General features: G+C 43.8%; 1 long non-coding RNA gene across 1 annotated transcript in view; it reads left to right on the top strand.

The window, feature by feature from the left end:
* Window positions 1-14,685, top strand: part of LOC149458466 (uncharacterized) — a 61,617-nt gene extending 46,932 nt beyond the window's left edge. The window contains exons 3-5 of the long non-coding RNA XR_016313438.1: window positions 12,159-12,282; window positions 13,353-13,436; window positions 14,560-14,685. This is a non-coding gene — a long non-coding RNA (uncharacterized LOC149458466). The remainder of the gene's footprint in view (window positions 1-12,158; window positions 12,283-13,352; window positions 13,437-14,559) is intronic.
* Window positions 14,686-16,618: the final 1,933 nt, after the last annotated feature.

The raw sequence follows: 16,618 nt of genomic DNA on the forward strand, positions 1-16,618 counted from the left end.
TATGTTTTTACCCTCTTCAGGAACAGTCAGGGTAATTCAGAAAGGGTGTCATAGACACCCTATAGAATTCTTTTGGGGGCAGCACCAACGTTCTCTGGCTATATTCTCTGCAAATTGAATGTGTAAATAGGCAACTAGATGGCCACTAGATGGAGCTGATAAGCATACTTATTTCCTATGATACTCAGCACCATCTATTGGCCATAATGCAGTATTTTCCCCATTCTCAAATTTGATCTGTGGAAAATTAAGACTGGGTACATTTAATTTTGCCCCATTTTCCCAGCTTCCATTAAAAGCACATATTCAGATGACCGCTTTTCAAAGGTGGGATTTCAAAAACGTTCACTCGCTTCCTGTTACATTTGTGGGACATGAATGGAAATCCCCCTGATGGGAATGGAGACAGCAGTAAAAAAAAAAACTGACAGAGCTTCCAATTCTTTCTGTCTTGATCCAAAATTAGAACAATGTTTTGACTAGCATTTCACTTTGATTGCTTTACCTATTTTGCATGATTCTACACTACCCTTCTCACAGGGAACCGTTGTCAACTTCACATTCGAAGTCCTGGTCTGTGAGCAGTAGCTTCTGCTTGAATGATTACTTTAACAACCATAGAGATCACTATAACATCCAAAACTATTACAAACCTACATTGATACAGCCCTGTTGGTGCAGATCACAGGCTTGTTGTGTGATATTGTAAGGCATTTTAACCAGGACTGAAGCCGGTCTATAAAGTAAGAAGTAAGATCTCACCTTTTTTCCTTTTTCTTCTTGCTTCCTATTTTGTTACTAATTAACCCCTTCGACCCCCTCTTACTTCTATTCTTTCAGCTACTTGTTTATGATTTTTTTGTTAAAATGCAAATATCTTCTTATGTTCATTTTGTTACATTTGTTGCATAAAACACTATGGGGTGTATTTTATGTTTATACAATATTAGCATAGCTGTTCGCCCACTGAAACCACATGCAAATAATTCTGTAAATTCATTCTGAGCTATATTCTCTGCAAATGAAATGTGTGAATGGGCAATTAGATGGAGCTGATGAGCATACTTATTTCCTATGATACTCAGCACTATCTAGTGGCCATAATGTGGTATTTTCCCCATCACACGCTTGATCTGCAGAGAACTGAGTACATTCAATTTTGTAAGGTTTGTACAGCTTCCATTGAGGGCACACTGCCCTCAATGGAAGCTGTCTTCGCTACTCCTTTGGGAGTGACATTTGTAAAAATGTGAGATTTTTCTTCATTCTCTATCCTGATGACAATGGTCAGCATGAAAATGAATAATACAAACCTGTCAAACTAGCTCAGAAACAAGTCTACTATGCCTTAAAGCTATCTTGAAATCAGAGTTCTTTATAATCTGTGTATTCTTTTTTCCTGAAAATGTACGACCTTATGAAGAAGGTCCCCTATAATCCTCAAAATGCGTTAGCTTGTTAACAGACTTTTTATCATAAATCAATAATGAACTTACTTGGTCTTTAGTTTGGTTTGATCCTCTCATTATTTATTAAAACTCCTCTACTTTCTCCCTAACAAGAAAAGAAAATGATTGGGCAGCTTTAACTCCTAAAAACATTTTAAAAGTAAAGGATTATTTCACCAAGACCTCGGTCACACTGCGTGCAACTTGCCATATGATTTTCCATGCCATGCGAGTTGCAAATCACGTGGCAAGTCGCACCCTCAATTTTAAGTGGTCATATCGGTGCGATTCCAACTTGATTTCTAAAATCGTGCATGCACTACTTCAGGTGCGACTTACATAGACAACTGTGTCTTGCAAGCTGTGGATGTCTTGCAAATCGCACTTCAAGTCAGAATACCATCCGACTTTGAAATCGTGCAACTTCACTTGAAGTTGCACGATTTCAAAGTTGGATAGGTGTGACCGGAGTGTTTGTTACATTTTCCTTTAACCACTTGACCTCCAGAGGATTTACTCCCCTTAATGACCAGGCCTCTTTTTGCTACTCGGCGCTGCACTAATTCAACTGATAATTGCGCTGTCATGCAATGCTGCACCCAAACAAAATTTACGTCCTTTTTTTCACACAAATAGAGCTTTCTTTCAGTGGTATTTGATCACCTATGCGCTTTTTATTTTTCACGCTATAAACAAAAAAGGCCAAAAATTTTGAAGAAAAACAATATTTTTTACATTCAGCTATAAAAAATATATAGTAAACTCAAAGTTGGTTATAAATTTAGGCCAAAATGTATTCTGCTACATGTTTTTGGTAAAAAAAATCCCAATAGGTGTGTATTGATTGCTTTGTGTAAAAGTTATAGCGTCTACAAACTATGGTATAGATACTGCAATTTATGCCATTTTTTTGCTATACAGCGCTGCGCTAGTTTAATGGACAATTGCGCGGTCATGCAATATGGTACATGAATGAAATTTACATCCTTTTTTTCCCACAAATTGAGCTTTCTTTCGGTGGTGTTTGATCGCCTGTGCGGTTTTTATTTTTTGTGCTATAAAAAAAAAGGCTGACAATTTTGAGGAAAAAAAACAATATTTTGGACTTTTTGCTATAAAACATGTCCACTAAAAAAAAATGTAAAAATCAAATTTAGTCATAAATTTCTGCCAAAATGCATTCTGCGACATGTCTTTGCTAGAAAAAACCCCAATACGTGTAAATTAATTGGTTTACGTGAAAGTTATTGCGTTTACAAATGGCGGGAAAGATACTGTGATTTTTAGTTTTTTTTTATACTAATAATGGCGGCGATCAGTGACTTATGGCGGCGATCAGCGACTTATTGCGGGACTGCGGTACTGCGGCGGACATTCTGACATTGGGGGGTACTGACTTGGGGTCACTGACATCCCCAGTGACACCAATACAGTGATCAGTGCAAAAAAAAAAAAAAAACACTGACACTGTATTAATGGCACTGGGGAGGAAGGGGTTAAGTTTATTTTTCAGGGAAAGGGTTAACTGTGTGAGGGGAGTGTTTTACTAGGGGGCGGGGGGGGGGGTGTGCTGGACAGGACACCGCTGATCGGGAGAGAAAAACTCTTCTGTCCCGATCAGCGTGTCCTGGAGCTGTCAGGGAACCGAGAGAAAGCACAGCTACTGCAGCTGTGCTCTCTGTCAGCGATTGCCGCCGATCGCCGGGACATAGCCGGTAATGACCGGCTGTGACCCGGTGACTGACATCCGCGGCTGTGATCGGTGGGACAGGTAGGGCGGCGGTGCGCCTCGCGCGCGCCCCCTACCTGTTTACAAAACACACATTTTAAAACGTGGTTTTGCCCAGCCGTGCCGCCCTGCCACCGTATTTATACAGTGGCTGGGCGGCATGTGGTTAAAGAGACACTGGAGTTGATTTACTGAAGTTAGAAGTTGATTGGCTACCATGCACAGCTGCACCAGATTTTATAAATCAACCCCACTGTCTCCTTGCTTAGGGTGAAGTGGCATTATATCTGCAAAGTTCAACCTCTGACCCTCTTACATTTAAATACATTTATTATAATGTAAATACGTTTTATTTGCTACTCCATTCTCCTCTGTAGCTGGTTACATTACCAGGCCCTTTTGTGTTGTGGAGTTGCATAATGATAACATGCTCGGGAACTACCAATTTAAAGCAGTGCCTGACACAAGTCTTCACTTCAAAATCTCTAGGGCTCCATGGCACTCCTGTATAGAAGATGAACTAATGGCAAAGCTGGTGCTACCACTAGGCAAACTAGGCAGCCGCCTAGGGCTCAGCCACGGCCAGGGCCACTGATGGATCAGTACAGCTGGCCCTGCTGTAACATTAATTATATTTTACCTGGGCCCCATCAGCTCACCAGAGGGGCCCAGGAGGTGAGGAGCAGAGAGGACTTTTTTTTTTTTAAACTTTGGGCGCAGGCGGCAAAAGCCACACAGCATTTTACAATTCTGATCAATGGTGGCTGGCCACGGCTGCTCACAGTCTTTCACTGGCAGGGTGATTGATTCTTTCACTGCTGGAGTGATTATACTTTCCTCTGCTGAGGAGGGCGAAAGGCGAGGCTGTAGCCCAGGGGTTGGAAGGTGATTCAACAGAGAGGTGGCTGAGCGAACAGGCAATGGGAACCCAAGTGTACAATCCAAACGCACACATTCCTGCGTTAAAAATGTCTGTGTGTATAAGTGGGTGATGCCACGACCGTCGGAAGGAACCAAACAGAATCAGCAAGGGAGAATGTCACCAGCACACTGAGCATCACCAATATGAGTCCAAAAGTTTAATGAACGATCACATAGATACAGCAAGGCAACGTTTCGGAGTCTCGCAGGACCCCCATCGTCGTCACATGCCTGATAAAGGGGTCCTGCGAGACTCTGAAACGTTGCTTTCCATAACTATGTGACTGTTCATTAAAACTTTTGGACCCATATTGGTGATCCTCGGTGTGCTGGTGACATGCTCCCTTAGCAATGGGAAGCCAGTGCACAGGCAAGCTCACAATTATTTTTCTGAGGCACAGACAGAGATACAGCACCTTCTGTACTGTGTGATCATCATCATGATAATGATGACAATCACATAAGCACAGCGAGATTCTTCCTGTTATTTAAACTTGTGTTTGAGGAACATTAAAAATAGTGCAGCTGAGCCACATCTTTACTGTCCCCCCAACCACTCCCCATTTTGCTGCAAAGGCACTTCCACCATAGTATGGCAATAATGGTGGGGTGCTGTGCAAAACCTCTCTGCTACCGTACTATAATGGCAGTGTTTTTGCAGCATAATTTGGAGTGTTTGGGGGATGGCAAAAGTGTGACTCAGCCACACATTTTTAATGTCTCTCAAAAACAAGTGTAAGTGAGAACTAACAGGAAGCATCTCATTGTGTGTGTAAATCTGACAGTCTGACTGTCAGGTGGAAATGATCCAATAGCTGTGCAGCCTCCAGATCACTTCCACAGCCCCTATGTGCCCTCTCTTGCTTCCTAGGCTCCACACTCCCATCAGTATCGGTAGAAGGGAGGGGGATCAGCGAACACCTATTCACTGATCTCCCGATCCTGTTGACGACCCAGGAGCAATGTGTAAAACTTCACTTCTGGGTCGTGGCATCAGCGTTCCAAGAGAGTATTGGATGATGTTAGCTGGAGACACAGCCATCTCCTGCAAACTTCAGCCAATCCATGAAGAAGAGGTATCTAGCCAATGGGGTGCCATGCTGTAACGTGCCTGGTGGTGGAGCCTGATGTGGAGAGAGGGCATCCTCTTACCACTCCCATTCGGGACCCCTGATAGGGTAGACAGGAGGTAACAAGCTGGGAGGGGCACAAGTGCCTTACGGGTTTGCAGTGACAGCTGGCATGTGAAGACCAGGATGCAGGTAGCAGGATGCAGGTGAGCATGTGCAGCAGCAGAGAGGTGTAGCTGAGATGTGGATGACCGTGGCAGTTGGTAGCCAGAGGTAATCACAGGCTGGAGAGGTAGAATAGTCAGGTAGGCCAGGTCAGGATCAATCGGACGGATCAGGTACAGAGGAATAGGCAAGTAGATAGTCAAAGGGAGAGCCGGGTCAGTGCAGGCGGAGTTCAGTCATAGTCAGAGTCAAGCAGGTAGATCACAGGAGTCAGGATACAGATACAGGATGCAGTAGACCAGAAGGCACCATTCTGTTTGCAGCAGGGGTTTAAATATCCTGCCTGTGCACGTCAACGTGTGCGCACTCGGGTGCGAGCAACCATGTGCACATGCGCACCGGAAAGGCAATCTGGAACCCGCTGTCAAGAGCTGATTGGCGGTAGCCTCTAGCGGCCCACAGACCGGAATTCCTCAGGGCGCAGAATCTAAGCCTCAGCCTGCTGTTTCACCAGAGTTCCTGATGGTGGGGATGGACTTGGAGCAGTCTGAGACCAGGTCGCGGCCTCCGAGTACAACCGGCTGCGGTAGAGGTAGTTGTCAGTGGCAAGTAACAGGTGAGAGCCTGATGTGAAGAGGCGGAGTGCAGCGTAGTCAGACAGGCCAGGTCAGTAACAGCAGAGGCAGACGGTACAGAGTGGCAGGCAAAAGGATCAACGGGTCACAGGCCAGTTTCAGCAACAGGAGGTCTGGTAAACAGGAGAAGACAGAAGAATGGTCAAGACAAGCCAGGGGTCAGGGCGGAAGATGGTCACGGCAATCCGGGTCAGGCTGGGTCGGCAACAAAGGCAATCTCTCAGGAACCACGAACAGGAACAGCAGGAGTAAGACCATACGGCAATTTGAGTACTGCAAAGGTCTGTTTAAATAGGGCGCCCTGCGCCGTCATTGGAGCCCGGCGCGCACCCATGTGCGAGTGTGCATGCGCAGCCGCAACTGCCGCCCGCGGGCGCCTGGGTCTGAGCGCCCGCATGTTGCTGCGCCTAGGTAATTTGCGCCTGCGCAGTCCCGTGCGCCACAGAGAACCCGGGATTCCTGACACCTGCCATTTGCGCAAATGTGCGCAGATGTGAAATTCTTCTTCCCTGACACATGCTGTGCACAATATCCCTTCTTCCCAGCTCCCCAGTCTCCACACTGAGCGAATGTTGACAAGGAGGCAAGAAAGCATCCCTGCACAGGCTAAAAATGTTTTTTTTTTTTTGGGGGGGGGGGGTGCAAGTAACTGGTCTTGCCTAAGGCGCAAAATAGTCTAGCACCGATGGGGTGTTCTAGGTCATACTATGATTGTAGTTCCATAGCCGCACTGTAGTAAATAACAATACTGTGCTTAAGGCATAGCTAAAGTTTTTTAGTTGTGGAAAAAGTTAGGAATGCTATAGTTAAAACCTCTGTCAACTTTTTTTTTTTTTTTTTTTTTTGCCATTCCCCATTGATACTTTTTTCTATCATTGAGATACAGCAATAAGTATGCAGAAATCCCTTCAAAGCTAACAGTTTTCACTGAAACACGTTTTCCAAATGGATGATATCCTCTATGTTCCTGTTCTGGGGATGACAAAAACTTTTGAATTTTCCCACACTTAGTTACGGAGATAATGGTAATGATGACAAATGAGAAGATGAATCAGCAATTCAGTAATTAGCAGACCTTGCATTTTCTTGCAAGGCTTACCTTAGGCCGGTGGAAATGAGGGCAATTATGCTGCGTCTGTAGCAGGGGCGGACTGACCACTCCATGGGGCCCCCGGGCAATAGGGGATCATGGGGCCCCTGTGTCCTTGCCCAAACTCAAAAAAGCCTATGAAAAAGGTACCAGGGGCATCTCATGGGGCCCCCTACTGACCCCGGGCCCTCAGGCAGTGCCCGAGTTTTCAAATGGTCAGTCCGCCCCTGGTCTGTAGACAGAATATGGAAGCATGTGCTACAGAGTACTGTTGCAGAAGGAGCCTAGAAGCTCATCCATTCATTTCCTGGACTCTGGCCATTCAGGTCCTAGCACAACCACCCAAGAGGAAACGCTGCAAAGCTGAAACCAAGCTCTATTTTCAAATGGACCAAACTTGTACAATTTAATATAGAGCTTGGTCCTTTTCTGTCAGCAAGTAATTAGTGCAAGACTGATTCTCCAAGGTGTATTTCACTCCAGCTGTTTATTGCTGAGCTATGAACAGACATCTAGTAGCAGTATCTCAAGTTACAGTACACATAGTGTACATACAGCTGATTGGGTTAGCCAAGTTTTTTAGAGCACTGGTCTCCAAACTGCAGCCCGAGGGCCGGATGTGGCTCTTTGCTTGCCTTTATCTGGCCCTTGGGCACTATTCCTCCTACTGACGTCAACAATGGGGGTATAATTCTTGCCACTGACACCAGCAATGGAGCACTATTCCTCTCACTAACACCAATGATGGGGCACTATTTCTCCCACTGACACCACCAATCGAAGCATAATTCCTTCCACTGACACCAGCAATGGAGCACTATTCCTCCTACTGACACCAATGATGGGGCACCTTTCCTCCCTCTTACACCAACAAAGGAACACTACTCCTCCCACTGACAACAATGATGGGGCACTATTCCTCCTACTGAAGACGTGGCATTGTTTACTCCCTCTGACACCAGGACATTTTCTAGTCCCACTAGTCACAGTCCAGCCCTCTAAAGTCTGAGGGACAGTATACTGGCCCCTTGTTTAGAAAGTTTGGAGGCCCCTGATTTAGAGGAAGGAGTCATGCCCCTCTACGGCAAAACCATTGCCCCTAGATTTTTATTATGGTAGGTATGGTCAGCAATTACAGAACTAGTGCTGGGGTCTAAACTAGTGCTGGAGACCATAAACTAGTAGATTTGTGAATGACCATTTGTACAAAAATTCCTACAAAAATTCTCATCTCATTTGAAATACACGAATGTCATTAAAAAGTACATAAAAAAAATTTGCTTTTAACATTTGATTTTGGAGTGAAGGGGCTTTCCTAGACGAAAATCACATGTACTGTCAGAGATTTGTTTGTTTGAATTGTATACAAATTAAAAATAATTATATAAAAATCAGTTTATAGATACATAATAATAAAAAAGGGGATAAATACAGTTGGGAAAAAAGTCCCACCTATTTCCTTTTCAAACCTTTTTGGTTAACACATGTGACACACAGCATCTCAGTATAATTCTAAATGATCCAATCTCTTCTGCATCCTGTTCTCCTTACATAGGCTGTATACAAAGGTGTTACCCTTGACCATAAGATGAGGCTTAATTAGGAGAAGTAAAAAGGCTTAATGTGTATAGAAGCATGAAAGTGATTAGCAAAGGGCTAAATCATAAACATTGGAAAGCAACCAATAAAGGATTTATGTAAATACGCTGGAAAGTAACTGTTAAAGGGCTAATGTGTATATACAAAGAAAACAAGCCAGTAAAAGGTTAAAGCCCAATTGAACAGTTAGAATAAATTGGCTTAATATGTACATTCCAGGTACATGAAAAACAAAAGGAGTGCAATATTTACAGGTAAGGATTTTTTTTTTTTTTTTGTAAACCAGCCATGACCTGAGTAGAGGTGTCTGTCCCCTGCTTGCATGCTGCAAAGAAGGCTCTCTGAAGAGTTCCGATATGCCCTTTGCAGAGCCAGACCTATAGTCCTGCAGATTGAGGAGCTCTAGTTTGAGTTTTTCCTTTGGGATTGATTTACTAAAACTGAAGAGTGCAAAATCTGGTGCAGCTCTGCATAGAAACCAATCGGCTTCCAGTTTTATTTAGCAGAGGTTAAAAGCTGATTGGTATCTATGCACAGCTGCACCAGATTTTGCATTCTCCAGTTTTAGTAAATCGACCCCTTTTTGTTGTGATGCACCTGGAATATATTGAACTAGTCTAAACTGAAGGTTCAGTTGGGCATTAATTCATATGTATATAATTATATTTAAAGGGTAATTCATTTGGGCTTTAATGTATATGTTTAGAAATATGATATATACATTTTTATTGTATTGTGTGGCACTGGCTGTCAGGACTGTGGGTGCTAGTATACATTTCCCCTGGGTTTCTCACCTACACATGGTGAGGGGCTCCAGGATTTCCACCTGCTATGGAAGAAATAAACTTTGCTTTCTCAGATCTTAAAAAGTTCTGTTCTGGGTCCTGGAGCTAGGAGGCTTTGTACAGCTTTGGGTGGGATAAAGCCTCAATCCCTAGGCCCATGTATTACCTGTTAGCCAGAGCTTGCTAAATAGTCTCAGCTGTCCACAAGACTTTTATAGTTGAGTTGAATGATGCTGAAGGATCTCTGATACTATTTTTGCTGTGAGAGCCTGCTGCTGGGTAGAAAGGCTAACTACTGTCAGAACTCTAAAAGGTACTAAAGCTCCTATTTTGTGGAACACATTAGGGAGGACCCTGTTAATCAATAATATGCTTGTTTAGTTAGTGGCTTGAATAAGCAGATGTGCTGTTTTGTTTTATGCTATGGACTTGCTGTACAATGCCCCCCTGCATTGGTGCTATGTTTGTTCACTACTTTACTGAATAAAAGTGCAGGACAAACCAGATTTTCTGTTCCTGGGTATCCTGGTCTCATGCATGGTTTACCACTAGTAATACCGATTGCCCTTGTCAGAGAATCCTTGTGAGATGTCTGGTGTGCAGGCATGCACACACTCAGTGTTTCCCACAAAATGGTGATCAGGCACGCTCATGCCCACACATACACAATCCCCATTGGCACAAGATGGGCTCTTTAAAGGATGTTTATGCCCGTGTTCTGTGCTGAATGGTCTTCAGCTGTTCCTGTGTCCTGCTTGTATCCTGTGCCCGATCTTTGATGCTGATCTCAGAACCTGATTGCTCTTCTGCCTACCCATTCCTGACCTTGGCTCAGCCCTTGACCATGCTTCTGCTTACCCATTCCTGACCTTGACCATGCTTCTGCCTATGCCTCTGTACTGTGTTGCCTGTCCGTGGCTACTTCTGGGATTTTGCTTCTGTCTTTGATTTGGCTCCATGTTATCTCTGAGTGCCTGCTCTGGCTGTTGCTCATATCAGCTTCAGTCATCACAGTGTGTTCCTGTCTTCAGTCTGCTGAAAGCTCTGAAAAGCCTTCTGCCCTGAACCTGCGATGCATGTGGAGTGCTTCTTTAACTTCACTTGGCTCATCCCGTATGGCTGCTGCTCCTAACCTGATGTCCTGTTGGAATGTTCCAGCTTGCATCTCCTACTGCAAGTTCTACAAGCATCAGCTGCTGGCACTCATGTTCCTCCTGTCCCTCGGGACCATCTGTTCCACCTTTAGTGGAGCCTGGGCTGGAGATACAAGAGAGGCCAATCTCGTCATTTCAGTCTCCTATCAGGTACATGATGACAGTCCCCCTCACAGTGTAAACAATTAAACATGGCCTTTAGTCTCTGTTCACCCATTGCTAATTGCAACCTAAACATTTTTTTTGTGCATTGAAGTGCACTGCCTAATGCAGTTGCTACAATTTGCTTCTATGCATGAAAAGCATCTATGCATTGCAGCACAGGCATTATATTGTGCACCAACCCTTTAAAGCAGGGGTGTCAAACTCAATTTCATCGTGGGCCGCATCAGCATTATGGTCGCCCTCAAAGGGCTGGTTGAATTTGTAAGACTAGATGTCCGGAGCACCCCACCCCCTCTTACATCACAATGCAACCCCTTACCTGCTGCCGCCAGGTAGTAGCTGGAGGCTGAGCTGGGAAACAGTGCAGGGTCTGGAGGAGGGCTGGAGTCTGCTGAATGCTGAAACCATGGGAGGCAGAGACCAGGGGGTGCAGAGTCTTTAGGAGGATTTATGCCCTCCTCTCTGCTGCTAACTGCTGAGACCAGGGATGGGGGGTTGCAGAGATGAGCCTCTTGCGGGTGCATGGAGAAGTGCAGGATGTGGCAGAGGAGATCTGTCCTCTTCTCTTCTGCCGACTGCTGAGACAAAGTGAAGACAAGGGGGGGGGGGAGTGCCAGGGCTGCAGGGGAAGTCTGAGGGCCACATGAAATGGCCGAGAGGGCCAGATTTGGTCCTCGGGCCTTGTGTCTGAAACCAGTGCATTAAAGTATTCATGCCTATAGAATGCAGCAAAATATTAGCACGTTAACTCCAAACTGTCTGCATATAGACTAGGACATATAAAAAAAATGGGTTTATGTGTGAGCATGGTAGCTATTTCACAGAAGCTGGCATTCTGGCCCTTCATGGCTTTTTGGTTGCAGGGTGTAAAATAAAAATCTCATCTCTGGTGGGCATGGTATATAATGGAAGCTTGAGTGTGACCCACCTCTTGGACCACCATCAGTGCAAAATGCAGGAGGCAAATCCAAGATAAAAAAATGAGGAGGAGAAGAATAAGGTCAGAGTGCAAATTGAGCACAACAGGAGAAGAGTAGGAACAGAAAGGAAAGGGAACTGAATAAATAGATACAAAAACAGGAGAAAACTGGAGACAGAGGAATGGTGACAGCAGAAGAGAATCACCTTCGGACTGGTAGCTGTTTGCAGTAGAACTTTACATTTTCCAGCTACTGTGTCAAAAGGCAAACTAGCCCCTCATTTACACCCAAAAAACTGAGGACCAGTGGGCAAGAGGACTAACTATTACTATTCTATCAAAATAAATTTACTTTCACTTGTCTGTGGGGACTAGTAATATGATGTGTAGAACCAATTATCTTGGTGGCCATTACATAAGCGTCATTATATTTATGTGGCCTCAAATGTTTTGACACAACTTTTTGATGTCATTTCAGAATACCTGCAGCCAGCACTGTAAAGTATACTTGTTCTTGACATCTGAAATCTGAAGTTACAGATTCCCTGGTCAATGTGTAGAAGATGAACAACTGCATGACACAGCATTGGGAACAAAGTTGAGTATGTCTTTCTGAATGTTTTCTAGGGTTTGCATTCAACATGCTCATGGTTTACAGTACCCAGTAGTGAAGACTACCATCAAAGTCATATTGAGATTTTTAGCCACATAATTAAAAAATTCTTGAAATCTTCTATAGACCTAGTGAACATAGAACTGCATTTCCTTTACTCCCACATTTCAGTGGGCCTGACTAATTAACAGCTGGTTTGGTATGGCACTGGTTCCACCAGTGAATGTTTGGTGAAAGTGGCATGTACTGTCTTATAAATATGCCCCTAGTGTTTAAAGGCTGCTTGGGAGGTACTAAAGGGTCCCTCTTGTTGCCAATCCTCATATATGAAATCAAAAGTGTTCCATGGCTATTTACATACTTGCTGTCTGCTGCTGCTGAGTTAGTTGTTTAGAGACAGTTACTTCCTGTCCCTTCTAGCTGGGTCAGAAACCCCAATTGAAGGACTGTGGTGTGATATAAAGGGGAGTTTTCAAGAAGTAAAAACAGAACTGAGGCACATGACCTTCTACACACAGGAGCTGACGTATTTTATCCAGGCCAGAAGCAAAGACTATTAAGCATGTTTTCCTATGCTCCAATAGTTTTGTTGCCCATAGTTTCTTGAGTGTGTATTTGAATCCTTGTAACAGACATATCCCTATCCCATTGTTATTTCACATGCACAGTGCCAGATAGCTTGGTCTGTGCTATTGCATGTGTGTAGTGGTCACCATCCAACATATTAGTAGGTGAACCTGTTTATTGCAATAGAGTTTATAAGCAGCTCTTTTTTAGTTGACCCTTTCCCTTTTGGTCTGGGATTCTATAGCTAGTTTTAGTTGAGGACTTAATAACCAGCATAGGCTAGAGCCAGCCCAGACATCTGATTGCCACTTCTGGTAGTTAGAGGTCCGGTTGCATGTCAGATTAGAAACTACTAGAGACTAAAATGCAGAGTAGATACGCTGACTTGGAGTTCCAGTGCCCCAACACGGTTTTCGCTGGTGAGAATCTGCATTCTAGGCTGGATGAACAATGGTTGGAGGATCTCCTCATCACCACTGATCTTGTCTTCAGGTTTCCAACACAAAGACGGATGCTGCATTGCTATCTTCATCTGAGGACCTTGTAACTGAACTTTGCTGCAACATTCATCTGGAGGTATCTTTATTATTATCTATATATATCCTGGTATATGTGCGCAATTCCACCAGGACTTTTGTTGTACCTTGGATGTACCGTATTTTTCGCCGTATAAGACGCACTTTTTCTTCCCCAAAACTGGGGGGGGGAATGTCAGTGCGTCTTATAAGGCGATATTGGAGTGGCCGGTCCGGTATTTCCACCGCGGCCGTGTCAGAATACCGGGCCGGCTGCTCAGCTCTGTAGCGGGACCTTACCTGTTCCTCTATCCAGCGGCGTGCTGTCTTCCCGGCTTCTGTAGTGTGGGCACTGGGCATGACAGCCGGGTGCCAAGTGCGCATGCGCAAGAAGCGGTGCTTTTTGTGAATGGTAAGGCGGTACCTGGGACACATGACAGATCCCAGAAGCCGCCGGACCAATCGCAAAGCACAAGTGCTTCTCGCTCATGCGCACTGGGCACCCGGCTGTCATGCCGAGCGCCATTACAGAAGCCGGGAAGACAGCGCGCGGCTGGATCGAGGAACAGGTAAGATAAAACAAAAACTCTGCGGAAGAAAGAGCGGGTACCTGTCAAATTCAGGTACCCGCTCCCCACCTCCCCAAAGGTCAGCAGTCATCTGTACTGTCCGCAGTCTCTGGTCATCCCTGTGCTGTCCGCAGTCTCTGGTCATCCCTGTGCTGTCCGCAGTCTCTGGTCATCCCTGTGCTGTCCGCAGTCTCTGGTCATCCCTGTGCTGTCCGCAGTCTCTGGTCATCTCCTGTACTGTGTCTGCAGTCCATTAGTTCAGAATTTTTTTCCCCCTGCTTTCTGCCTCTAAAACCTAGGTGCGTCTTATGGTCAGGTGCTTCTTATACGGCGAAAAATACGGTATGTACTATTATTAATCTTTCTTCCATTGTGTATATAAAGCTTGCATTTTTTTCATACTGGTGTGTATCTATATGCTTGTGGTTGATGTTATATGCTGGTTGCAGTAGCTCATCTGCTCCCAATTGCTCTGAATAAATTATTGGTTAATATTACAGGGAAGGAATCCCCTCTGTCCACAGAGGCTCTGGCCTGGGTGGAGGCACTGCCATTTTTATTATCAAACCCACTCTTCCACTTACTGAAGATTCTGTTTTTCTTATTTATCTACAGGTTTAGTGCAATATCTTGTTTGAGGAAGGACATTTGTTATAACCCCCCCCCAAAAGTGGACTACACCCATCTATTGGATGTTCACTGCAACTGCACCTTTTTTTTATTATTCCCCTCAACAGAAAGTGTCTCATGTGAAAAATAAAGATTTCCCATAAACCACTGCAGCATTTTGTTTGATTTTGAAGAACATCAGTGAAGGTCTCCTCCATTCTCCCTGTATGCCTGTAAATTCGTTCATTAAGTTTGTTAGATTCACATACATAGCTAGATCACATTGCAGTGTATTCAATGTGATTTGTAGTTAGCTGTTTGTAAGAAATGTGTTCATTGTATGCATTTGTGAGGAACATGTGTACATGTATATTGTAATTTCAGTTTATGTGATTGTTTTGCAGTTTTACAGAACTAATTACAGAAGTAAATTCAGTTTTGGAATGAAACAATGCTGTTTCTGTCAGTTTTGTTAGCTATCTGTTAGCTAACTGTTAGTAGAACAGCATACAATTTTTTTTTTTTTAGCCAGTTTTTACTAGTGTTTTAGACACATAGGTGTCCTTTTATGAAACTGAGATCAGCGGTGATCCTGGGGATCATTGCTGATCTCAGATCATTAGTGGTTTAGGAAACAGAGATGGTCAGCAGAGAACATGTTCTCCGCTTATCATCTCAGCACACGGATGGCCAGTGTATGAAGGAGCAATGTCAGCCCTTCACTGATGATCTGTGTGCTGAGATGATCAGCGAAAAACATGTTCTCCGCTGACCATCTCTGTTTCCTAAACCACTAATGATCTGAGATCAGCAATGATCCCCAGGATCGCCTAAAACACTAGTACAAACTGGATAAAACAAAACCGCAAACAAAGCAGCGGTAATATACTGCTGCTTAGTAAACTGTGTTTTGACTGATCTCTTACTGGCATCTCGTGAGATCACAGTAACAGCAGCCGTTTTCTAGCGTTCAAAGCGTTTGTAGATCGCTTCTCTCCTCATTAGGAGAAGCGATCTACACCGCTTCATAAAAAGGCATTCAGAGGAGAACTGATCCTCTGAGAATTCCAGAGAACTGAGCAGTGGTCATTTACCGCTGCATGATAAAAGGACACCTCAGTAAGATAACTACCTAAACTGCCACTGCTAACCTCCTTCTAGAAATACTAGTTCTCTGACTTTCTGCCTTCACTTTCAGTCACTGTCCCAGAACCCATATGCAGATCAGGACTAATAACTTTCTCTCACTTTCCTGATTTTCATACTTGTTCTAGGGCAATGACTCAGAAAGCACTAAAGACAACAGATCAGCATTAAAGCCATACAACTAGTATTTTCAGAAGGAAAGGTTGGCAGTGACAGGCTCTGTATTTTCTCTTATTGCAGGTTTCCTTTAAAGCATCAGATAAAAACTTTCAGACCCTGAAAGCATATAGTCTTTTTATACTGCAGGGATAAAGGGATTAAGTTACTAGGTCCAAGGTCACAAGATGCTGTCTTTTATCTGCTACCACCCTAAATTCACATACATTGACTCTATTATTAGAAGCAGGCATTCTCACAGCATATTATTCACTTGTTAATATTTCTATTCCCTGTTAGGAATAATCTTAAGAGCCAATGTCAGAGTAACAATGCACAATAATATAATAATAGATGTAATCTCTCTAGAAGGTTAAGGATGTATTAACTCATTCAATGTTCGTAGATAAACCTGGAGAGAATCCAGTCACAGATTACTCTTCCTCTAAAAGGATTACGGGAGGATACAGGTCAAACCTTCAGAAATCAACACTTGCTCTCACAGTGAAGTAGAGTAATGGTCATTAGAAATGACAGTATCATTACTGCAACATGACTTTATGATATAGAGCCATGAAGTGCCTCTAATACGTCAAATACATTGCCTGAGGATGGGTGTTCAGTGGAGTATCACTTGGAACGGAAGTATAATAATAATTATTATTATTATTATTAAAATTATTACTATTATTATAGCAATGGTCTCTGTAGATAGTAGTTCTCAAAGTCCAGATGTAAAAGTATTGTGGTTATGATAAGATCT

Source organism: Staurois parvus, unplaced genomic scaffold, assembly GCF_062004578.1.
Source record: "Staurois parvus isolate SC_StPar_1 unplaced genomic scaffold, SC_StPar_1.0 ptg000287l, whole genome shotgun sequence".
Lineage (NCBI taxonomy): Eukaryota > Metazoa > Chordata > Amphibia > Anura > Ranidae > Staurois > Staurois parvus.